At 38.8% G+C, this 25,766-nt stretch overlaps 1 long non-coding RNA gene across 1 annotated transcript in view; it reads left to right on the forward strand.

Moving 5' to 3' along the window:
• Window positions 1-2,247: 2,247 nt before the first annotated feature.
• LOC144204608 (uncharacterized) overlaps window positions 2,248-25,766 on the forward strand; it is a 34,564-nt gene continuing 11,045 nt past the window's right edge. The window contains exons 1-3 of the long non-coding RNA XR_013327922.1: window positions 2,248-2,604; window positions 7,110-7,310; window positions 8,700-8,850. This is a non-coding gene — a long non-coding RNA (uncharacterized LOC144204608). The remainder of the gene's footprint in view (window positions 2,605-7,109; window positions 7,311-8,699; window positions 8,851-25,766) is intronic.

Here is a 25,766-nt window from a genome sequence, read left to right on the forward strand (position 1 = left end):
TCACATCTCTTTACCTTACTCCTGGATGTCCTTATAGGGACAGATATACTGCAGGTGACACTCAGCGGCGTGATGTGAGGCGACTTTTGAATTTCAGCTGTGATAATGTAAGTAGCTCCATTTTTAGACCCATTTTGTTCAGGGATAATGGTGCCTACACGCCCAAAATGGGGCTCACAGAGACAGACAGAGAAAAACTAAACAACAGTATTCAAATAGGAGATTCATAGGATAAAAGAAATCTCATCTCTCATCAATTTGAAGTCATGACCTCAAATAAAGTGTTCAAGAAGACTTCTTGATTTCCTGTTTTATTTTTGAATAATCTCTAAAGGTTTGTTGACACAAATTCTTATTTTGAACACTAATTCCCTTCAATGTGTCTGGTGAACTATTTCTAACAAAAAAAGGCATTTATTCCCCCATCAAGATAAATTGGTTTGTCCCAACAGGCGACTAGAATTATATTAGTAGAATCCATAGAAGTAATTTGTGTCTGTGAACAAACATCTAAAATTACCCAATGATGGAATAGAATGACATCTAATAGCAGCTGTCCACTTTCTTTGCACCAAAATATGACCAGATGGTACCAAAGCACTATTTTGGCCTCAACCTTGGCATGAGCTGTTTTTGTAAAATCTGGAAAAAGATTCATAGCATTTCCCTCAAATTCAACCAGAAAATATAATTTGACAAATGCACATTTTGAATTTGTATTGCCCCAGAATAAACCTAACTTATCACATATAACAACTGCACTGAGATTCCCCCAAAAAGTCAAACTTTGCTCATTTTAAAAAAAATGTTGCACTCATAGGCTTTCAACGCAGTTACGGGCGATGCTGTGTCATCATCGTGTGAATTAATCACTGGCTCAGCTCAAAATATGCTTACCATCTGTTTCATTTTATTCCGGTGCCCAGCTCATGGCTCATGTTTAATGTATCTGTGCTAATGGCATCTTCTATGAGCGGCACAATGGCTGCCTGAGCATGCAGGGAGACGGAGGGGGTAAAATAAATAAATAAATTAAAAAAAAGAAGAGAGAGCAAGACCTTCCTTGTCTGAATGCCTTCAAAAACATCATCAAATCATTTGCTTCACTGCTTCTAAAATTGACAATTACCGTAAATAATAGCTATAAAAAGTCTTACATAATTCGACAAACATTACAATCACACCTCATTGTCATGAAGGCAGTGCAGTTAGCCAGTCATTTCATCAAATTAGAAGAGTATTTATGATCTATTAAAATCTTGTGCGAGGAAGGGTCAAGTGCGACTCACTCTAATGTGATTATCTCCTTCAGTAATATATGACATATGGGAGCAGAATATGTAATTGGCCTTTGGGCAAATTTGCTCTCACATATAGTAGGTTCTCCCATTCAATATGAATGTTATATAAAACATCGAGATATACACCCACACATAGTACAGTGCACAACATGATGGCAGCATATTCAGTGTATGGGCATGAAAATTTCATGAGCAGAATTTCATAAACATCAACCTTCTCCATCGTTCGCTGGCTTTTGAGCTTTTTGTAATGAATTGTATGTGGGAGGAATGAAATTTGAAATATTTTTAAACCCGGTAGAAAAATTCGGTCAAACCATGTTTGTGTCAAAAGACAACTAGACAGTAAATCCTTGGTATTTTATGGAGATTTAAAGGGAGGAAGGGCTGAAAAATGTATGATGATATCATCAAGTTATTGTAAAGAAATTCAATTAAGTTTTTATTTGTGCATAAATGAGGATTAAAGATGAGTTGCCCTTGGTTGAGGTTGACATCAAATGGCTCCAAATTTGATGAGAGTGAAAAAGTAGCTTTGACGTAATCTGTTGCTCCCAGATAGGGCTTTCAGGATGGACTTTAATCACTTTGCTCTGCATTTTTCTTGCTGATTCTCACTTTTTCGCCACATTTTAGTCCCCCCGAAGATGGTTTTCAAAGTTACCTGGTGTGCAAACCAAGGTGGCACAATAACACAAATCTTCTCCAAGGTACATCTTTTAATTATCATATATTGTATAATGACAATAAAAGCAGTCAATTCAATGCAATATAAACAATATATATACATGATAAAAAAACAAAAATCAAAAAATACATTGTAAAGAACAAAAAATAAAAAAATACATCGTAAAAGCATCTGATAGAATATAGAAATATGGAATATAGAAAATCAAGTGAGGTATCTCCATATTTACTATAATAAAGCCTCTTGGGTACCCGGAAATGAAAGCATCCAATGGGAGTGTCGCAACTCTCTTTTCACGCACGTCTGATTTCATAGTTGTAGTGGACAATATGAATGTTTTATTTTTGCACGATTTATGAACGCTATGTTTTGTTGATGCCAGCATCGATCTCAGTGTGAACTGTTTGCGAGTTCACAGTTAACTGTATAGCAACTAATTTCCGAGACAGCGTGTTAGATTTAGTTGGTTCTCGTTATTTAGAAGATTGGGTTAATTAATGTCAGTGGGCGCTTGTCATTCGCAAGGACTCATTCTATTCTGCCCATTTTTCCGTCATTGTTGGCTTTATTGCTTCTTTAGAAAAAGAAATGAAGATCAGGGGATCGTTTCTTATGGTAAGAAATGCATGCCATCGAGATCCAGAAATGTAAGTTTGAAACTTTTCAGTGATTGATTTACACAAGAGTGCAAACATTATACCAATGCCGCCAAACTAATATGATGAACGTTTTGCAATTGAAATAAATACAACAAGATCAGTATAACAAAACTCATACTTTGATATAATTATTTGAAATTGAAATATTCTGCAGTCATTTTTGCAAATTGATTTTATGTACAAATCCAACGTGAAGTCAACTTCATGATTACCATCCATGCAAAGAAATGCATCATTATGCACATTATCAATGTTTTCTATGTATGTTTTTTGTTTTTTTGCAAAAAATCTTATCTCAGCTAGGGTTAATCAGTGTCACCTGTGTACACAGCAGTCTAACACTAAAGAGTGATTAAGAATGCAAGATCACTGTGATAAGAATGGAAGAATAACTAAACGGCAATTTCTGTCAGCATAATTAATCTCTTTAGACCTTATAAATTCATACTAAACCCCTTCCACTTATTCTGCAATTTTTCATTTACAATAGAATGTTTCTCCATTTATATTTTGTTACAATGCATTCTATGCATTTGGGAGATGTGCTTCTTTTAATGAGTTTTTATGGGAATGGTTATTAAATTGAGCTCCCGAGCACTGTGTGATAAGTTTGATGTGAAGTCAGCCAAATGTCAGGCATCAGAACAACCCCCCAATTTTAATCTGTAGGAAAAGCTCGGGAGAACTCAAAGGTAGTACAAGGGAGGGAGGGATGGAGAGAAAGTCATCCACTGAGGAGGAAGAACAATGAAATAACAACAAAAAACACTTGGAGACCAACTCTGCCTCCTTCACCAAGATGTTTGGCGCTGAAAGTGGAGTGGCAATCACAGTTACCTGGAGAGAAAGTGAAGAGAGAAGATGAAGAAAAGAAAGCAAACTGGAGTGGTGGATGAGCAGCAAGGCCAATGTGATGAAGGAAGCTTATATTTCTTTATGTTCATTTCTTGAACTCTGATGACACATTTGAGGAATTAGTTTGAGGTTTGAGCATATTTATGAGGTCAGAGTGGAGCTAAAACGTTTCTAAGAAGAAGTGGCAGTCTCAAAAAGACTGTAAAACAGGATAAAGTACTTTAATGCACCAAATGTAATGCACCTTCTTAAATGGAGGGCAGGGTGGTAGACTTTTTATTAAGATGGGAATTTCCATATGCTTTTGAAAAGCATTTAGTTTTTCAGTTTATATGGTGGCAATGTAGCCCGACTTTATCCATTCGGGAGTGAAAATGTGCCCTGAAAATAAAACAATATGATAAAAAAGTGCATATTATATCTCTTGCAACATATGAACTTCAGTCTACACTCTTGTAAACCAAAACTAAACGCTCTTAAAATGACTTGGCATGTAATCATGCGTTATCCAGCAGAACATTGAGTTGCATGAAGATGTGCAGAAAAAGTCCACTCGTGGCGACTCAGAGCAACAGCGGTCGCAATTTCACCAGGCAGCAGGAGTCACAGGCCGCCCTGGAGAATATACTGTCTGTCAAGCAAGCAATGAGGAGCCTTAACAGGGGTCATAAACCTCACAGTCAGTCTCAGGGAAAAACAATATATGTAATTCATCACCTGTAAACTTTTGCTGCTTCACCTTCTTAACTCGCAGTGCTCCTGACGCCCTCCTGCTCAAGTTCTTCATTCAACCTGCATAATTGTTCTAAAAATGCATGGTAATTCCCCACCTCAGCCCAGTCAGGGCATAGGGCATTGCTTTTGTGTCACAATCTTGCATATGGTAAGTACACGTGGGTACTTCATTGTGACACCGAGGTCATACTGTGAAATGATCATCATTTATTAAAAGTATGCAGCCTGAGTCAAAGTCACTCTTAAGGAATGCATTGCCTTCTTGACAATGACTTTTCCTGCCATTCATTCTATGAGAAGAGCCACGTGTCTCAAGTCCACAGCAACAAAGCTGTGGCGAGAAACACTCGGGGATGCAAGTGCAGCATAAATCTTTTAACAACACTTACATGGAAATTGCAAGGCAGATTATTAAATGCACCCATGAGATGGGGAAGTATACTGTACAGTACATTGAAGAGGCGTTGCTAGGAAACGCTGCTGCCGGATGAGTCAATGAGCAATCCACAGACTCCAAGTGGGGCTACAATAGAGCAGACCGCCAAGCAGCAGCGGCAGCAGCAGCGTGCGTTCATCCTGGGCTGTGCGGTCATTGCAATTGTGCTAATTAGCATTTTTCTTAACACTCCACTGAAATGCAAAGCGTACTCCTCACTTGTCACGGATTTTAAAAAAAATGCAGTCATTTTGAATCTCACACTTAACCCATTTGCTACCATTGACGGTAATAGACATCCAATTCATTTGGAATGCTAGATTGACAGTATTTTCCAAGAAAAAAGTGTTTTTAAATAAAAAAACTTGAATATATGTTAAATGTTTTTTCTTTTTTATGTTGTTGCTTGAATTTAAGGAATTGTAAACCTTATAGAAATAAAAATACATGTTACATACATCTAATTTGGAAAATATACTTCAAAATATGTTTATTGTTCATTTGTTTTTATTTAAAAGATGAAAAAAACATTTAAATAATGTATTTTAAGATGACCCTTCTTGACATGAGGGGAGGCAAAATATTTATTTTATATTTATTGTTAGCTCTTTTGTTTCTATTGATGGTATTATATGACCACCTCATGTCAAAATTGGATGTGTAATGCTGTCAACGGTTAGCTACTTGGCACTTTTGATTTTACAACATAAACTGTCACTAGTGTGTTAAACTTGCAGGCCATGACACTGTGTGCCATTACTAAGGTGTTGCAGATTTCAAAATCCTGCTGACAAAAGGATGTGACAATGTGAGCATGCATGTGTTACAGCGACATCCTGCACTAAAGGTCAAAGAGTTGTCACCCTAGTTAGAAAACTAGCAAAACTTTTAGTACACGTCACTTTCTGGTCAATTTAAAAAAATCTTACGTCCCTTATGTTTGTCAATTATATCCAAAAAGGAAAATGTCATGCCACACAGTTGCATGTTCACATGCAAAAAAAAAAAATCCACCCGCGCACACACCGCAGAAGACATAATGAGTCGCTAATAATGAGTCACGACGTTCTTGTCAAACGAGCTCTGTCAGGTGTACATGATTGCCCGTTCTGATGTCGGGTGCAGGGTACCATTCACAGCGGGGGGTTGTGAGGAAGTCTTTCTTGGCTTCCTGCATAATGTGGCCTCTGATTCAACGTTGACGATCAATATTTTACATGACATAGAACAGAATAATGAGGAAATCAGTCTTTGATTATAATGTTGAATTGATGTATGTCATCTTTGTATGGATTTTGACATCTATTATCGTATTTCACAACAAATAATATGGAGTTTTTTTATCCGTTTTACTTTTCTTAAACGTAGGGAATGTGCACCAACATGTGACATGAGATATGGAAGGCATGCATTTTTCATTATTGCAGTATTAAGATGGTATACCTCATTCAGCTCAAATTGCATTTGCATGAAAATTGATACCCCTGTTATCAGGATTTACAGTACAATATAATATTTGGGGCCAGCCCAAGTGTACACAACATACTAGTAATCCGAGTCGTTGGGAAGGATGTAGAGTAGAGACTTTTTAATTGTATGTTAGCTCCTTGGCAACCACTTAAATTGGATTGGAGACCTAATCAACACAGATCCAATACTGTTGTTCTATAATCCATACATTTTTTTCCAATGTAGCCAATGGTGAAGGAAAGAAAATTATTTGACATTATTTTTGTAGTGTATTTCCAAAGAGCCTCTGAACAGCATATTGTATTGACTACCATTTGCTTGTAAAATAACCAACCAGATAAGATATTGCTACTATACTATTACGCAGGAACAGAATTTCAGTTATGTATTCAATTTTTAGCCTTAGAATTAAACTAAAATTTTATTATTGATACAGCACTGCCCTCTTCTGGTGCAAAGGGAGTAGCCAAGGCAACCACTCCCTTACTGCCTTTTCAATATAAAGGAAGCTGTCACTGGCCACCCCTTTTAAATATTTTTTGCAGGCATCTCTACGCCTGGCAAAGTATAAAACCTAAATCCTACTTAACATTAAAAGTAAGGACAATTTATTTAAGACATTTACTGAACTCAGATTTTCCTCAAAATAATAACATGGAGTTAAACAAGTAAAGAACCCCATTCCAGAGTGAAACTTTTGCTATCATAAAACTTTTGACCATGTAAAGGCATTTTCAAATGAACATTTATTTTTACACAGCCATACAAGTGTGAAAATATTTTAACCCATTGCCAATAAAAATAAGTGATCTAATAACAAGGTGTGATGAGGGAGGCTCTCTTAACATGCCATATTCTTATTATTTTATTGTTCAATGTTCTTTTTAAAAAGCCCAAATCAACATATGGAGCCCAGTGATACAAAAATATGCTTTGACGCTCAGTAAATGCTTTGCTTTTCATAGATGGTCCTGGAAGCTGTGAGTCAAGCTAAATGACAAGCTGCAGCTGTGCCTCACATCCAATCCTTTGTATCAACATGACAGCTTTATCATGTCAGAGCCCTGCAGGCAGTTCCCATCTCACCCACTGTCAAGGTCCCATCACCCTAGAATGGCCAGTCAAACGTGGGGCATAAGTAGACAAATGAACATTCACATGCAAAAGTAAGTACCTTCAGTGAACCTAAGAAACCTTACCTCTATTTGATTGTGTTCCCCTTGGCTTTGCTTAGTAAATTCAAATTGCTTATGTCTGTCACCATTGTCCTTTCTGGGGTTTATATATTCTTTTTCTGGTATCTAGTAGGAATTTCAGGTCCAAATTTAAAATACTGGTGAAAGTGCTCAAAACTGACTGTCAGTTTTATCTGGGTATATTTTCCTAATTTTAAATGCTTGACTTGCAAACTGAGATATACTTTTTAAAATCCAACAGTTTGGGGTTCGCACTATTCTCCAAAAGAGGGCGACATAACATTAGGAACCAAGTCCAATCCCAACCCCACACTAGAGACTTTCTCATGTGTCACATGTAAAGTCACTTAAAATCACATCATGCCATTCTGATTTGGTTACCAAATGACTGAATGTTTTTTTGTGCAAGGCTGGTAATTACAATGCCACAAAACTTGCCCTTAAGTTGTGTTTTGCAATGACACATTATGTACAGGCAGGCTCCAGTGAAGGCCACAATTTTGATAAATAAATGGTGGACTCACACAAGGATGTAAGTCATATGCTTTTAAGATATAAGATTGCATTGGTTGGTGCTTCAATAGATAGCGGCACCTCGCCTGCTTGCTGGAAATGTTGTCGCGGCCACACGAGTTAGCCCTAAGCCGCTTTCTCCCCACGCAGGGCTCCCCATCACCAGCATTCACCTAAATCTGTCATACAGATTTGACACTGCGTCACTTGGAGTGCACTCACAAATGACATGTATATAATGTGCAATATTGTGCACATTTACAGCCTGGACTTCCCTTAGAGCATGAAGTGCTCACTTTTTTTTTCCCATCTTTTATATTCCCTCCCCCGTAGTTCAGGTTTTTGATTATTTACTGTTGGCTATTTTTTTCATCCCCTTTTGGTGTCTGGGAATTTTTAAATTAAGAAAAAATGACTTCTGCCTTAATACAAAAAATATATATCAGTCTAGCATGTGTATTATGTTAAAAAATTTTCCAATATGTGACAATTTAGTGGCCCACATTTGGGTCTGTGGAGACACCCCCCAATCTCCCCCACCCCCACAATAAACACACACACTCACACCCTTTCATCTCCTGTTATGTTGTTGCTTCTTGTTACTGGATAAAGTGTGACAAAATTGCACTTGGTAGCTACTAAGAAGTATTTTCTACCCTCCACACGCAACCGTTATGACTTGCTCCATTTTCATAACACAGAGTAATTTATCTGAGACAATCATAACAGTTGAGAATATTCATAAGAGGACATCCTATGGTGGCATTTTTCACAGCAACTGGCCAACACTTGTCGTTTTCTGGTTCTTTTGTTCAAACTGAGTTGTTTTTTTTTTGTCTCTTACAGGCCGTGGAGGATAATTATGATTCACTTCCAGTTGTAAATGAGCAGTCATGATGGTACCCTCCTTTGGGAATCCCAACCTCTCTGAAAGGAAAATCGAGGTTAAAAATCTGCTAAATGAGTTTGCAGCAACCGAGATCCTTCTCTTCCACAGGTAATGAGTTTGATTAATTTTTGACCTTTTGGAAAACTTTGCTGGGCATTTTCCATCGTTTTCTTGTATTAACACATAGCCTTCTACTGCCATTTACATTGAGGGCCTGCAATTGGCTTCATTATTTATAAATATTTTAACACATTTTTCAAAAAACAAATTACAATTAATGATTTTTTTCCCCATACACAATATTTCTTGACATTTGTGTGAACAAGCCTCTTTTAAAATAAGAAAATGTTATCATTGAAATCTCATTTGTATATCAAACTGCAAAATGTGCATTTCTCACAGAAGTTAAGGCAAAACTTTCTGGCCCACAAATAATACAGCGGGAGATGCTTATTTTCTCGTACACAGGTGTTTTAGAGATTGCATCCAAGATAAATCATGATTTGCAAACTTTGCCATAGACAGCGATGACAGGTTTCCTCTTATAATGTAGAAAAATGGCAAAGGTCTTAAGGAGAGCTGTGATTTAGAGAAGAGGGATGCAGCATTCTTCCCTTCCAGAGGAGGCCCTCCTGGCTTTGATTTAATTCTCTCCTTGCACTATTTAAAAGGCCTTCCACTCCCCTCACTGCATGCACCTTGCTGTCATAAGTGGCACAAAATCATTCGTCATTGCCGCTTGTAGGAAGCGCCACTACGGCCTTTTGCAGTGTATATTTTTCCATTATTGATTATGTGTGTGATGCATGGAGAAGTGCAAAGATGGCTACCCGCTTTTGTCCGGGTTTAGGAGGAGAGGTAGGATACATTTCTAACCTACAAACTCATCTGGTAATCCAGTAGCAACTTGATTTATGAATGACATGACTTTTTAGGTATGATTCCTTGATTTTACAAAAACTATATACGAGACGTACAACAAACAGCACTTTGACAGATGGTTGTTAAAAAAGGGGGCACTTTAAACACTAAATGAACACAAATCGGCTTATCGCATAGAATAATACACAAAGCCTGTCGTTAGCCTTATTAGTTCACTAAATAAAAATTATCCTCTATAATCTATATATAATTATCATATAAAATTATAAATACGTCAAATAAAATGGAAAAATAATTGTGCTTACAAAACAAAGACTTTATTGGCACAGTGTTAGTGAAAAGATTTAAAGTTCATCTGCTTGAAATAAATAAACAAACAAACAAACAAAAAATTCTTATTTCAGCAAGTACCGCTTTGTCATATTTCCCTTGTATTTTTTTTTTTTGCATTCTCTCCATCTCTTTATATACATTCCGATGTGAAATGTTTTCTCTTAAGGGTTTGATAACACCCTTCATTGTTTATTGCTTGGTGCAAAAATGCCCGACACAACCATCATAGTACCACTGCCATCCACTGTAGTAGATGTGTATTTACATTTAATTCTAGTACAGCCAACAACAACAAACAGGAAAGAGAATTTTGAATTGAAGTTCTTTGGTAGACGATGGTGGTCCGAGAAATAATTAAACGTGAAAGTCAAGGTAGTTTCTCTATCTTTATCCTGTTCAAACGACACCTATTTTGTGCAGTAAACTAAACTGGTCATGAATGTCAGAGCCCCTCTTTGTTGTTTAATTTATTTTCTTTTCAAAGTGAAGGGAGGTGTCCTTGCTGTGAGAGGTAGTCATTGATGTGGCTATAGTTAGTCCGTGCTCCCGCTGCGAGTGTCTGCAGGAGGCGCTGCTCCATTTGCCCACCGTTGTCGCCCTTGTCGCCTCGCTCGGTCAGTCGGCCCGAATTTTTCTTCTGTGAGATAACGTGCTCAACAATGTAGGAGTGTGATGATGTAAATGGTCACTCTTGCTCTGCTTCCAAGTGTAAAAGGTCTGACGTTCGACTTTTACCGTGTCTTATTCCACTTTAAGTGTAGAAGTTTATATTTTTTTTATATCCGGCCCATCAGCTGTAATTTATTAGATTGGATCTAAGTATCAAGTTTGGTCTTAAAATGGTAACAACACTAAATTACAAATTGAAAGAATCCACCACTGGCCAGAAGGCCTTATATGCTTATTTTATTTTAACTTACCTTCGTTCAATCATTATCCATACCTCATCCTCACAAGGATCGCGGGGGTGCCGTAGCCTTTTTAGCCAACTGTGGGGAGTAAGCAGGGTTCAACCAGCCTAGAAATGTTTTTTTCGGAACAAAATACATAGAGATGTCACTTTTCTGGACATCTAGTTTTGCAGTATATAGATTTATTTATGCTTTCTGACACAATATTGAATGAGTTCTGTTCTTATCTCCTAAAACTTGGGGGAAAAAAGTTTTCCATTCCCCCATTTATTTTGAACCTCTGTGCTCCAAAACGTGGATGCCATTCGTGCGTTTTTATCACGGCACATCTGTACGCTCTGCAATAGTGAGCCGGGCCTCCAAGGGCTAGCATGCAGCTCTTTGCAGGCTTTGTACAGGATGAAGAAGTCATAATCCTCAAACAGACTGAAATTCCACCAGAAAGGCTCTTGATCCTGAATCCACTCATTTTCTTCAAACAAGTACGGCTGAAACGAGGCGAGGGTATTTGGGGGACCGGCTGAAATCTGTGATTTAAATCTGCGACAGGTTGGCACGAGTACACGTGGGCGCCTCTCAGAGCGCTTATTAAATGGTAAACTTTCTCCTAAAGCCAGAGAATCATGTGAATCGCAGGTTTCGTGCTCGTTGGCATCCCAAAGCACGACTCTCTCTACTCTTGTCACATGCCGTTATCGCCTCAAAGCTATATCAAAATTGTGTTTATTCTGTGCTTTGGCTTCACCCACACAGCGGATTCAAAAAGGTACAGGTCTATTTGATAGTGTATATTTCATTGCTGCCGAGAGACTGTGTTTGTCTTAGCGTGTTTGCCGGTTCATATTTGAGCTGAGGGTTCCTATTAAAACTAAACAGCATATCAGAGGAATATTGCCACTGCCAAAAGCGCATGTACGTTACAGAAGCAATTTACTTGTAGTCTAGGTTTCTCCACTTTTGCTGTTTCTGTCGCATTCTTTCTATGTTTTTAATCTATTCCTATCCATATATAGCTTTTCTCATTTCTATAAATGCAAATTCTCTTATTTAATACAGCTATCAGAAAAAGGCAGTATCAATTTCAATATTAGTATGAAAGCATCTAAACTTTGGCCTGTATTAATGGAATTTATTATGCAAAATATAAATTGTGATATATAATTTGATGTCATTTACTGTGTAATATGTCACAATGCAAGTTCTAAAACCCAAGTGATGACTCTTAAATCCATAGCATGTTTTTATTACCAAATACAATAAGTGACAATTAATACTATAAGTACTCACTATAAAGCCACCATCCAGTTGTGGATGACTAAATCAATAGAAAAGCAATATAAGGATTTTATGGTCATTAGTAGGTTTGCAGGACAAACACACTTTGCACATCCAACAGTGAGTGGCTGGGGAAATAAAAGGTACTTCCATTAGTATTGACCTTGTTACTGCTCTTGTAGCTGTTTGCTCTGTGCTTGTGCACGTGCGCACCTACACACACACACTTTCACATAATGTATGTGTTGTTTTTCAGCAGAATAGGAAGGGTAACAGATTGAAATAAAGTAATTAGAAATGCATGAACAAACTTTACTAATGTCTCTTTAAAAGCAAAATTTTATCTGGAGTGTAAATTTATCTATCATACATCTCACTGAAGATACAAATTATATAAAAAATAATTAATTATCGTAGCAAACTGGTCTATTCCTTTGTGTGCAGGAATGCATATCTCGATATGAGAAAAGAGTCCAAGCCATGTATACAGTGTAAACAAGGCCCTTCTCTGGGTAATTAACATATGATTGTAATTCATCAAATCATGTGCATCTGGTGACATCTTGGAGTAGAATTCATTCCATGTTACTACACGCCTCGGCTTCCATCGTAACGGCTCTGTACAAATAGATGCAAGCTGTTGCTGCATTGACTCAATGCACGTGAAGGGAAGGATATGGGAAATCAGGTATGTCAGGTGATTAGCATGACCATGCCTGGCATTTTTTGGATATTACTGTAACTTGATTTGCATAGATAACCATTTATAGTGTGAGTTTAGGTTCATCACCATACAAAAGTGTGGTTTCAAAAAGTGTGATTGATTGTGAGCCAGTTTTTGGTGAGGTTGGATTTTCCCAAACAATTTAAAACTTTATTCTGACCCTTAATGAGATGTTTAGAGTTTGCTTTTTTGTCCCCCTGTGTCCGCACTCCACAATGCCCCTCATGTCTCTGACAGTCATGTCTTGATTCCCCCTGTGTCTTAGACAACTCTGAAGCTTTGCTTCCCAACATAATTGGTCTATTCAGTCTATGCCGTTCATTTATAGTTGGGTGATATTGCTCTTTATTTGGATTTCTTGCATTTTCCTTTGCTTAGTTGTGATTTCTGGCATATACAGTTCTAGATGCACAAAGTGACATTTGCAAGGAGACTTGGCGCCCTTTTGTGAAACTGCCTCGAGTAGTTGAAATGCATGACAGGGACTTTGAAATTGAGTGGATTGGTAACCAGTCAACGAATATCTATACTTAAAAGTCTACCAATTCACTCTCATCTCTGCCTACAACTTTCCATTATTTGCTGCTGTTGGGTGCATTATTCCTTTAGATTTTTCATAAAGTTCCCAGGGTAAATCATTCATTTCCCCCTTATTAGCATCAAAGTTACTGTTAAATGTAATTGGACTTGGGGTCTTGCTCTTGATTGTGGTCTTTTTGGTGGCTTGCAACTCTGCTGTACAATTGTCTGAGGACAGTAATAGGACACCGCCACTAGGGACTGTGTTTAATGTGTGTGGACTAAGGGAAAACTGACAGGCTCAGGAGCACAGGGACAGAGGTCCAAATGGGCAAACCAATGCTGAGAGAAACGGAGGACTTGTGTTGCAATGATGTTATAAAATGGAAACACACTCCTGACATCTCTACAGTAGATCTTAGCCCTTTCTGAGTGGAGCTCCTTATGATGTTGTGCAGTGTTGAGAGGATCCGTGGGGACAACCCTGGGGCTTGTTGTTTCTTGTCAGAGATTAGATTGAACCAGGCGGCTTTGGTTCACACTCATGCCTGAAAGAAGGCAAGACTCCCTGCCACTGACCACAACCCCTGAACATTGCTTGGTAGTGTTCTCTTTATATACTGCAATTCAGTCTCTAGTTGGTGGAGGAACACTACTACTGAGTATTTTTTTCCATATAACTGTATTAGGGTCATTGATTTGTGTCGAGTTCATTTGAGTTAATTCATTTTATGAATTACCATTTTAATACGGGTCTGTGGGCAAGATGGCCTGAATTTCTGCCTGTTGCTTGAAAAATGATCAGACTTAGATTAAGCTACAGTCTCCTGGACGTACAATGTCTTGAATTCTGCTTTGGATTGGTTGTGGAACCCTCTTCATACTTAAGTCAAATACATAGACAACATAACTGATTGCTGTTTAATAGGTTTTTTTTTGGAAATTGAGTTAAGTTCACTGCATGTGCACTTTGTTAGAATCTCATATTGTTGATCATAATTCAGTTCGCTTTAGAAACAATATTTTTAATAGTACCCAATTGTATCTCAATACACCACTGTGCTGACCTGAGAATAGATTCATTCATCAATTGAATAAAATTCTGGGTCCGCTATACTTGGAACAACAGTTTCCGCAAACAATTATTTCTCACAGACACTAAAGCTCTCAAAAGTAGGTTTGCAGCATTTAGCCTGCTTCTTAGTAAATTGCACAGCAATTGCGTGGCCACATGCTTGCCACCTTTTGCCGGAACAGCCATACGTCCATATGAGAGGAAAGAAATTAGCTGTCTGTTTCCGAGAGAATTCTCGAAGGGTGATCCAGTGAAAGCAGCTGTCAGGTAGGTAAAGAGCACTCCCAGCCATACGTCATCCCCGCCCAGAGTGGCACCCCTGTATTTAAAAGACGATGGCAGTTAAGGGCCCATAAAAGTGAGTGAGTCGTTGGGAGCATCTGGCGCTACGTGCGAGGAGCAGATTCAATGTGAAAAAGGAGAGATAATGTGCTATCTGGCTAATGGGCACCCGACAAGACACAGGCTCATTTTTCACATCACGTCATCTGTGAGCTTTGAATAAAAGTAATGGCCACGATGAGTCTGGGCTCTCTCCCAGCCATCACTGCTTTTGCCTCCACGCTTTTATTTGTGTTGACTTGAACAGTCGGAGGATATGACAGCGTGCAGGGCGTACGGATCAGTCCGAGTGATGATCCTCACTGCTCTCCCCCTCGCCTGACAGGTCCCTTCTCTTTGGCGAGCATGGGATGCCGGGCGACGTCATATCAAATGCCGTAATCTGACAGAATAAAGGAATTTGCACTCTGGGGACATCACAAAGTCTGTCTGTTGTAATTTTCTGACAGAGACAGAGGGGGAAGTGTAGGGGCTTCTACAGCTTCATGTAGTAAGAATTAGTGTCACTCAAAGTTACGGGGCTATTTTAGGATAAATAGGGGAGGATCTTCATGACATGTTTTGGGGCGCTGAGCTTTATAATACTATGCTAATGTGAGGGGATACTGATTGGTCATCGGATGTTTTCATTTCCACACTAGAAGGATACAACATGTCTAAATATCTGTTCTGAAAAGGTTAGTGCGTAATTAACGCTTAAATTCCCTGCTGCTGTCAGCCATGCTTAGTTCACAGTCATACCCTAAAACTCGTTTTCACATTACATTTGTACACACGAAGGCAATTTAAACAGCTGTTAATCAACAAAACAGAAAGATGATTTTGATATTTTAGTCTGAGACTCTTTTGTAACAGTTGTATTTTATTTAAAAAGTTATTTTTCTATTTTACTTTAATAAAACTTCTAAAATAAGTTCTAAAATCAAAGCTTTAGAGTACTCTACATAACACATGTAATGCTTCGTCAGTGAAAATCAAATAGCACAACTACTTTCTCAATTTCTAGGACGATGGATGAGACAACAAGCGATTTCCTTAGTTTGGTTGAAGAGTCAAAGGCCTTTTTTTTCGAGCAGTGAACTTAGAGAGCCCGGAAGATTAAGACATATTGCATTCATGATGGAGGCCACAGTTCATTTTCAAAATAAAACTGAATATTATTCACATTCATTTTAAAATTGGCCTGTGACTTGGGAGAAGCATAATACATTTTCAATGAGATGCTGTTATGTCACCTTAAGGGTCCAACATCTCTATCCACACTGTTTTTTACTTTTGCGGAGGGATTCATAGGATGACAGTTTTCGGAACTTGGCAAAAAACCAAATGAACTATAGGGGAAAAAAAAATGTTGTTGATCAAAAGATAGTCAATTTTGACAGTATTGATATCTTTCAGTTTTTCATCCCGCTCTGTGAAGCTGTAAAAAAAAAATCTACAGGTGATATTATAAGAGACATACATGCTGCTAAGATGAATTTTCATATATATTAAAAATGTAGGATATGAAATTGTGCAAAAAGGCACAGGCCTGAGCTTAGATTGCAATTCTCTTTGATTCTGGATATCGTCTCAGTTGTGCGTGACCCTCGAAAAAGGCGGCCAATAATCTCATTCACGCAATGTTTCACTGGAAGAATCCCGCGTCGGACTGTAGAGGTAATATTGACATTGTTTAGCGGCTTCGGAATCTACTTGTCATACACAAACATTATGAAAAGTTGTCACTTTTCCTCCCGGCAATATGCACTCTAATAGAAATCTCAATTTTAAATCTTCCAAGCGAATGGAATTTGTGTCTATCCACTGTCTCTCACCCACATGATATTAAGTCCAAATTCCAATTTTACCGTTACAATAATGAGAACTTTGGGATATTGAAGATGAGTACGGCACATAATCAGTCAGAACCTTATGTGGATGGATGCACGAGGCGTGGTAATAAAGCCACGACTTGTGCATGGTGAGCTCATTGCCACAGTCGCTCTCCTCCCCCCATCTTCGTGCACCAGTGCCCGCCTCATCACTCCACACCAAATATCCCAGCCTTAATTGGTCTGGGCCCCTCCAACATGTTTGTAATGAAAAAAAGAAGCACATAATTCTTAGTTTGTTGGCTGGCAGAGGCCAATTTACAAAAGTGGAGGTGGGTGATAACCAGAGACAGTACGGCTCCGAAGCGCTCCCAACAATGAATCATGCTACTGCCAGGGTTGAGCACAATATAATTGAGTCCAACATCTCTGAGCACTTTCAGCATAATTAATGATAATCTGTAACAGAGGAATCTGAGATTCCAGTTCACAGAACTGTTTAATTAGGCTCAGTAATGAAAGCGCAGGCACTCACTACAAGAATATGGCCGGCCTCATGATTAATGATTTGTGCTAGTGAACACAAAAGTGCTGCACTGTTAACTCCAACGGATGCTGCTGTGTGTCTCTGGCATTTACACAACAAAATACTTAGAAGCTGTTTGCAGTCGCTTTATAAAACACAACAAACCTGACATTTTTCGCTATATGTTAGTGATAATTGTTTTTAGTAATGGAATCGGAATAGGGCTGTAAAAATTCCAACACAGTTAGAACACAGTACCGAGACCCATAATCAATTTGGTGCTGGTTCCGAAGCAACCAGTGTTAACTGGACCGACTAAAAGCAAAATTTCGGTGCCTGATTTGAAAAAAAATATATATTTTACTTTTCATAACCCTTTGTCATGTCCTCTGATAGCCTTCTTGTATTCAATAGTGCTTTGTTACCCTGTCATGGCGCTGGGCTATTTTCTTAGACTCCATCTTGCTCTGTAGATGACTTTGTGGTTGCCATTGAAGTAGTTGCTGGTGTACTTTTTCTTTTGTGAACTAGTTTTGAGCCCAATTTTTTTGGTATCAGTTCTGATTAAATAATTGCAGACTTGTTGGTGCCTGTGTTGCTTGTAGGATTTAAAATTTGCCAGTCAAGGGCAATGTGCGTCCAGCCTTTAGCCTGTAGTGTGCAAATCGCAATGCTGCAATACCGATACTATTTGTTAGCCTGTATGAGCTTGGTAGTATCAATCATTTTAGTGTTAATGAGTATAGATGGGTATTTGATTAAATTTCCTTGGTCCATGATGTTTAAAATTAGCAATTATTTAATCAATTTTTAAATGTATATTTTCTCTATATATTTAAAGGATTATAAGAATATATCCCAAAATGTTTTGCACTCCTGTTTCCACACCCTTGTTTTTTTTTCTGCAGAATAATGTGTGCAGTCTTAGCCTACTGACATCATAAAAATACGTAAAAATAAGACATAATGGAGTTCACTCAGGTAATAAAGTACAGACATATGAACTTTGATCTCAGCATGAAAAAAAGACCATGTATGGGCTACATTATTGAATGCAATACTCTTGCTGCTGTTTATGCCTCGCAGGCATTTTGTGTGGTTATTTCCTGGTAGTATAACAGAGTTGCACGCCTTCATAAGAGCATCAGGCAGGGCTTGGTGCTGGACGTGAGCGACCCTGGTTCTACTTTTTAAGTGGCTCTCGTGAAATGCACAGTAGCCATACCATTACAGAAACAAAATAAGGCATGTTTGGCATGAATTGGATTTTCCCCTCTGAAACAAAGCCATTAGTCACTGTCTGTCACTTTGCTGACTGCCCTGAGCTTTGTGTTTTTTGTGTGCAGCACTTACAGTAAGTTTCCTCCATATTTTGCGCATGCCCTCACTGGCCTCACGGCTGGAAACAACTCCATTGCCATGCAATGAACACTTTCTATTATGAAGGTATTCAGTGCAGGTGCCCGCAATTCATTTTATTCATGATATCATCAGTAAAATGTTGAAGCCTCCATCAAGCGGACAAGTGCCTTAGGACTAGTCGGTGTGAAATGCAAAGAGGGTGGAAAACCGTAGGTTCCGATATATACATTAATCTACGACAAAAACCAAAAATTGTGTAGGATGAAAATGTAGACTGATTGCAGACAAAGAAATGACGCAATCCACCCACCCTTTCCCTCCAGCCTCTATTCCCCCATGTCTAAATCTTGTTTAGTTCTTTAATTCTACAGTTTGTGACCTGGATGTGGCCATCGCTGCACATGAGAGAAATTACAAAAGCCTCTCAGTCACAGCAGCCTTGCTTCCTCCAGCACGGCAGCATTTGTCATTGCCAAAACAGCAGAGTTTAATTAAGTGTTGTGAGCAGCCTAGTGAGAAACACGCTTTAAATTAAACCTCCCAACATGCCGCAATTGGTTCTTTACCTTCCCAACCATCAGCGAGGTGTATGGCATAAATTTCTATCTCTCAAGGGGAATGGCAGCCCACGTACTTCTTGCCACTATTAGACCCTGTAGAGCAATTTTTTCCAAGCACATTTCATTTAAGTCCAGTTTGGAAGCGGCAAGTGGATGAAAGTTATTTTCTATTGGCAAATTATCAGTTGTTATTAGGATTAACCGAAAGAACAGACGTTAATTCATCTAAATAATATTTAATGATCATTTAGGGTATCAAACTAATCTTGATGGATCTCAGTCTGTATTCAACGGTGTCTTTGGTCTCACACCTAAAAGTGGTGACAGCTTTGCTAAAGCGACCCTTGATTTGAAAGAATCCTTAAAACAATGGTAAAAACGAAACTACTGTCATGTGTTACATTTCCCACCCCTCCCCTATTCATGAAGAAGGCGCATTTGACGGATCTGACAGTTATTACAAGTTCTACGTTTAATAATGAGTGTACAGAGCAAAAGCCTATAATGGCAGAGGGGTAATTCACCACGAAGATTGTCACATTAACTCTGTTGACTGATCTGCACAATTGCTGGTGGAGTGTAACACAGTGCTGCAACCTTGCAACTGCAACATAAGTCCTCGCTGGCTTTCACAAAGCCATCTTTCTCCTATGGAAAACTTAACAAGGTTATTACCTAGGGCTTAAATTGTATGACTCATCTTGAGTTTTGAGTGCCTTGACTCGTACATCTTTTAGTACAGTGGACTCATTGGAAAAATGTAGTTTTTAAAATGTTACTTATAGCAAGGACGGTATACATGTTCCTGATTAGCCTTCACCTGTCCAATCTTTCCCTCAACTTCAACTATATTCCCATTGGACTTAACAACACAACACCTAGTAGTAAATACATTTGTTACCTATTATGTTTGCGTCACTTTTGATCGTTGATCATGTAAAGATGCCCCTCTGCTCGTCTTTGGCCCGCCCAATGATATATGATCACTGGCACAACACTAGTTAATGTACACCATTAGCTCTGTATTTAAACACAATCATGTAATTGATTCACAAATTGATTTATTGATGTTAATTCAAGTGTTTCACATATTAATCACAACAAAGAAATCAATTTAGTTTATTTTATGAGCTGTTGTGTGATCGACTAATGGTGAGAATTAATCAACTTTAATAAGAATTCGAACACTGTTGTTGAGCTAATTTGTCACTAAATAAGTGGGGGAATAAAAGCAATGCTCTCTAGTTTTTACTTTAAACTAATTTTTCCTCTATCTGTATTTTTCTCTAACACATTAAATGCCATATTTAAAGGGAATTGATTCCAATCGTGTTCTGCAGCTTCTTTATCTGTATCCAATAAAGTATAAGTTTACAATGAGGGGCAATAAACCTGTTTTCACTCTTTGCTTGGAGTAAACACCGGCAATGGCTTGAACTCTAGAGAGCCATTTAAGTACTTCATTAGTGGTCTATGTCATGTCTTTAAAGTATTGATCTCTTCAGTCAATGGAAAAATAACAACCCTGTTATAAAGTACTTGTCCGTCGCGATGGGCAACATAAATTATTTAAAAAGGGCAGATTCACACTGGCCGCGGAGCCATCAATCATCAGATATGGCCGTGACAAAAAACAGCGCTTCACACATCCCTTCCATCTCCACACAGAACAATTCTATCAGCCAGGTAGGTGGCTGTGAGGAGGCACCGTGACCCGGTGTCACTCACATTGTTGCCGCCGCCTTTGAAGGGGTCCACTGGCTGCTCTGGTCCGGAATGGGATGGCTAAATAGATTCCCCGCTTCGGGTCCACACTTCAATTTGTCTCCAAATAAAGGTGCACCAATGTATCGGAGTTTCCAAACAAAGGCTGAATTTTTTATTGAACGGGTGAACTGAGGTGTTACCACAGTCATACTTATTTATTGCATTTTCACAAAAATGGAGAAAGTGAAGTGGATTTGCGTGATAATAATTGTTGGTCGGTATGGCATACCAACCCAAAGGTTGTGGGTTTGATCCTCCGCCCTTTATAGGAGCGTTTTTTTTTTTTTTTTTTTTACCAAGGTACCAATACCTTGACGGTAGAAAAAAAAATCCCATGATTTTTCACTCATAGGAAATAGGTTGAAAGGGTTTCTGGTGCTAAGATAAACATAGAGATACACATCATTTTTGCTTTGTGTTTGGTGGTGGTATGACAAAATAGAATTTGTCACTGGTTGAGGTTCATGTTAAGAGTTAAGGTAGCAGAGGTGTTGGTGCTATCGGCATGAACAACGCTTAATGCCTGATGTCATCCTCCCACTGGGAAGGATGAAGATCTAGAGGTACTGTGGAGAGGGGGCTCTGTCCTGTTCAGGGAGGCGGAGAGGGTAACTAACGCTCTGTGATGGCCTCATGCAGCTGTGGCCTGGTGGCCAACACTTGGAGTATTGCTTATCTGAGGAACTTGTTCGAGTGATTGTTTTTGGGAGTATTCGCAGTATCCTTATTACGGAAAATGTCTTAGACTTATGATGTGTATCTATATTTTATCACATTTACTTGATGCTTTATATTGACTAAAAACTAACTAAATGCTGGGGATTTCTAGGGGATTGGAACAAATTGTTTGCATTTCAGTTTATTTCAAGATGGTTGTCATTTGCATATTTGACAATCATGTTCACCTAACTGTAAGACAACTTTCTAAAGCAAGTTTTCACTTGATTTAGGACACATACTCTCCATACATAAGGTGAATAACTGGAAGATTAAACTGTATGATGATCTAATAGCATGAAACCTGAGATGTAGTAAGATGACAGTCGAGTTCAGCTCAATGAAGCAGTATGAAAACAGAGGACAAATGCTCCTACTGTGCCAGGCCACATGGCCGCTGTGATGGACAAATCTGGCCATTTGCCAAGAAACTCTTAGTGGCACCTCTCTCTACGGGGTAGTCTGGACCACCAGCCCACAGGAGCGAGGCGCGCCAGGAGGGCTCGGGCCGGGCGCTTCCTCCCAAAGCTGACCTCCCAACACAGACAGTTTGCGCCGGGCGACTTTGAACGGACAGTGGTGGGGATTCCTCTCCGGCCCGAGCCGTGGGTCCTAATTGATGTGGCAGAGACGTCAGCACTAATCTTCTGCTCTCCACTGGTCACCCTGTAAGCCCCTCGTGCACTCTAGTGTGAGACCAGCAACTGAGCCTGCAGAGTCAATTAGATGTGGTATTCCTAATACCTGTTCAGTGTACTTATATCTCTTGTAGACACACAATATGTCCACTTATCTGGCCCCGACACATTCTGGGTGATTTCTTATTGCTGCTGCATGACTCTATCAGCAAGAGGACAGCTCGGCCGATATCTCTCTCTGCAGTTGGTTGGTTTATTGTTACATATCGAATCAGTGAATACTGGGTTTTTATATTTTTAAGGAGGATGCCTATCTCTCTGTGCATACCTGGGCTCCCACAGTGCAAACGGATATAGCAATCTCAGTTGGGGCTACAGTTACTAATTTGTTTACAGTGATGTGAATAGAATCTGTTATGACACGTTTAGTGGACTCTCATCCCTCTACAATGTCAGCAAGTTGGACTTAGAGGACAAGCTGCAATGGAGAGGGGGTCCTTGTAACAGATTTAGTGACATAATGGGCCTTTTAAGTGGAGAGAAGAAACCATGTTCTTTCATTTATGAGAAGTTTTTATTTTTCTTGTTATGAGCTATCTTTTAGACATTTTTTTAGTCTTTGCCACAAAACAAAATTGAGGTACAAGTGATTTTAAGATCAGCACTGCAAGTTTTTAGTTGTTTTTGAATTGGATGGACAGTCAAACACACTAATACAAAATCAGATTACTCACGTCTCATAAATTTGCATACATTACCCTTTTTCAAATTGCAATGCACTTTTTGCGCTCTCACTGTATCATTTTTAAAATTACATAGAAAAATACATTAATTAAAAATGCGCATTAATTAGAGAATGCTGTTGCACGCATCTTTCGTCGCCAGGACTAACAACAGACTTGTTTTTATGAAAATTAAGCCTGTGGAGGCAGAAAATCTCCTTTTGGCAACTGTGTTGTAAATTTTAATCGTGTGTTCAATGTTTTTCCCCATTTTGTAAAAAAAATATCATGTATTATTCTGGACACTAATAACTACAAAATGTCAAAGAAAATAGCAGAGCATTATACTAGGAAGCCAAAGCATCTCTGCAAATATAATTGTATTACTAATTGATTGTAAATTATTGTTAGCGAGACATTTGCAAAACGTGACAGACTCGCGCAGGGCCGAGAAAGCCAAAGTTCATTCAAAGCTTAATTGTTGGAAAATGACTGTTAATTGTTTCGATTGTGTGCGATTTTCCAACTTGGTTTTAAACAAATATAATATGGCCTTGTGAGTTGTCTTGTATGTAGCATGGACAAGCTCACATGTATGGAAATCAGTCGCAATAACGCAAATTGCAACATTACCACAATTTTTTTCAAAGCATTGATTCACATTGATAGGTTACGTATGTACATTTTATGCTCTATATCAAAAATTGCTCTTCCCCCAAAATGTCCAAATATGTGACATCTTTGTCAAATTTGAGGGAGGCTAGACAGACATTCTGAAATTGGCAGGGTGCCGGTGTTCTCGTAGTCATCCTTGGACACCCGGCCAAGTGCTTCCGCACTCACACCGGCCATGGGCCAACAACGCTCCAGGTCAGGTTTGCGGGCGACCATCATTGCTTGAGCTGCTCTGATGGCCTCAACCATGACAGGAGTAACAAATCTCTGTTCATTTACATGCCATCGCCTCAGCTTCATGTCATGTCACGGCCATACGCTCGCACACACGCCACTGACCCTCGGGGGGCTTGAAGCTGTCTCCAGTGATCCAAGCGTACCCAGCCAGGGGACCAGGCCTTGGTCATGTCATACACAATGTAAGAGCAGCATTTTAATGCCACCACACAAATTAGGATTATGACATTATAGACTCTGAGAGTAAGCGACACATTGATAAATATATGTCCATTGCAGATATACTTTACTAAAAGGCCCTAGACTTTTGAAAAAGACTAATTGCAATTTTCCTAGTTTTAAATGCTTTAAACCAGAATTCCGGATGAAAGAAGTCACAAACCTGAGAATACATGACTGGTCACCACTCCAATGTGACAGGTTGGCTACTTTGCCATGTGGCACATTGCAGCTCCACTTCACTGATGCTTCAGAGCATCACAGACCCTTGGGTGTTAAACATGGGTGTTTTTGGAAGACACTTTTTACTTTTTATTTTTTTAACAGGCCCGTGTTTGGTCTCGGGCATTTGTCATTTCACATTCCTCTCGCTAAACAATACAATGCATGCTTTCGTAAAACAACCTGATCGTACAGTGATAGATCATACGCTGCAAAAACAGGAATACAAATGTTTAACCTACATTTCCCAAGTAATGAATTTTGTCAAACCAAACCAAAAAAACTCGCGTTCAAGACGTGTCCCTGAGCGCACCACATTTCCACACCATTGCTAACATAATCTCAGGTGGCTTTTTCAGTGCTGCGAGCCTCCACTATATACACTCGAGTGCGCAATACTGCCAGTGAGGTGCCTACAAACACAAAGCATGCCGCATCTCGCTGGCCCCTGACGTGTGACAAGTCCCACGAGGGTTTTTAATCCCGGACTACTGTACGTGCGTGCCAAATTGTGGAAAGTGATCCATTACATCGCTGTCTATCTTTTTTTTTTTCCCCGCAACGGGGTACAGCTGCGCTGTGTGCTATGCTTTTGGCAGCCTGTGCAATGCGGACAAACTTGTTTCTCATTAACATTTCTGACTGGCCGCCAAATTCAGGAAAGCATTTTGTCGGGGTTAGGTTTGTCACTTAGCCACTCAAACCCGAGAGATTAAAAGAAAAAAAATATATCTATATATATACATACACACACATATATACACATACATATATATATATATATATATATATATATATATATATATATATATATATATATATATATATATATATATATATATATATATATATATATATATACACACACACATATATACACATACATGTATATGTATATACACATACATACATATATATATATAAAGTAACGGTCACAATTTTCCCATAATTATCTGTCATCCATGGACTACTTTTACACCCAGCATGGTCAACTGCCTCGCCACCAGCAAATGTATTGTATTACAATACCAAAAAAACTACCGGGGTGTCCTGTAAATACCGTCAAGGTAATAGGCTATAAAGTGATCTTTAAGTGGAGTTCTAAGCACTCCCATAATGGCTTAGGCTCCCTTTTAGTGTCTCACATGACTCCCTCAGAGTAGTGATTATGAGTCACCAACAAGGAGGTCTTCTATGCAGGTCAGCCTGCAAGCCTCACTTTTACCTGCCAATCTTTACTCCCTTTGCAGAGGCTTCTGAGAATAGTTAACTACCCTACACCAGAGTGTCAATTATTTCTTGTACGGTTAATGATGTTAATGCAAAAGTACAAATTAAACTGTATTGTTTTTCACATTCATTGCTTTATGTACATCTTTTGGCCTCATAGGTTAAAACTTCTTCACATTTTAGCAAGGTAACGTTTGAGGAGACAAATTCCAGCGCTTAAGGTTTTCAGATTTTTAATATTTTCAATATTCAGAGCCAAATTTTGTGGTGCATT

The sequence above is a fragment of the Stigmatopora nigra genome, chromosome 11 (assembly GCF_051989575.1).
Source record: "Stigmatopora nigra isolate UIUO_SnigA chromosome 11, RoL_Snig_1.1, whole genome shotgun sequence".
Taxonomy (NCBI): domain Eukaryota; kingdom Metazoa; phylum Chordata; class Actinopteri; order Syngnathiformes; family Syngnathidae; genus Stigmatopora; species Stigmatopora nigra.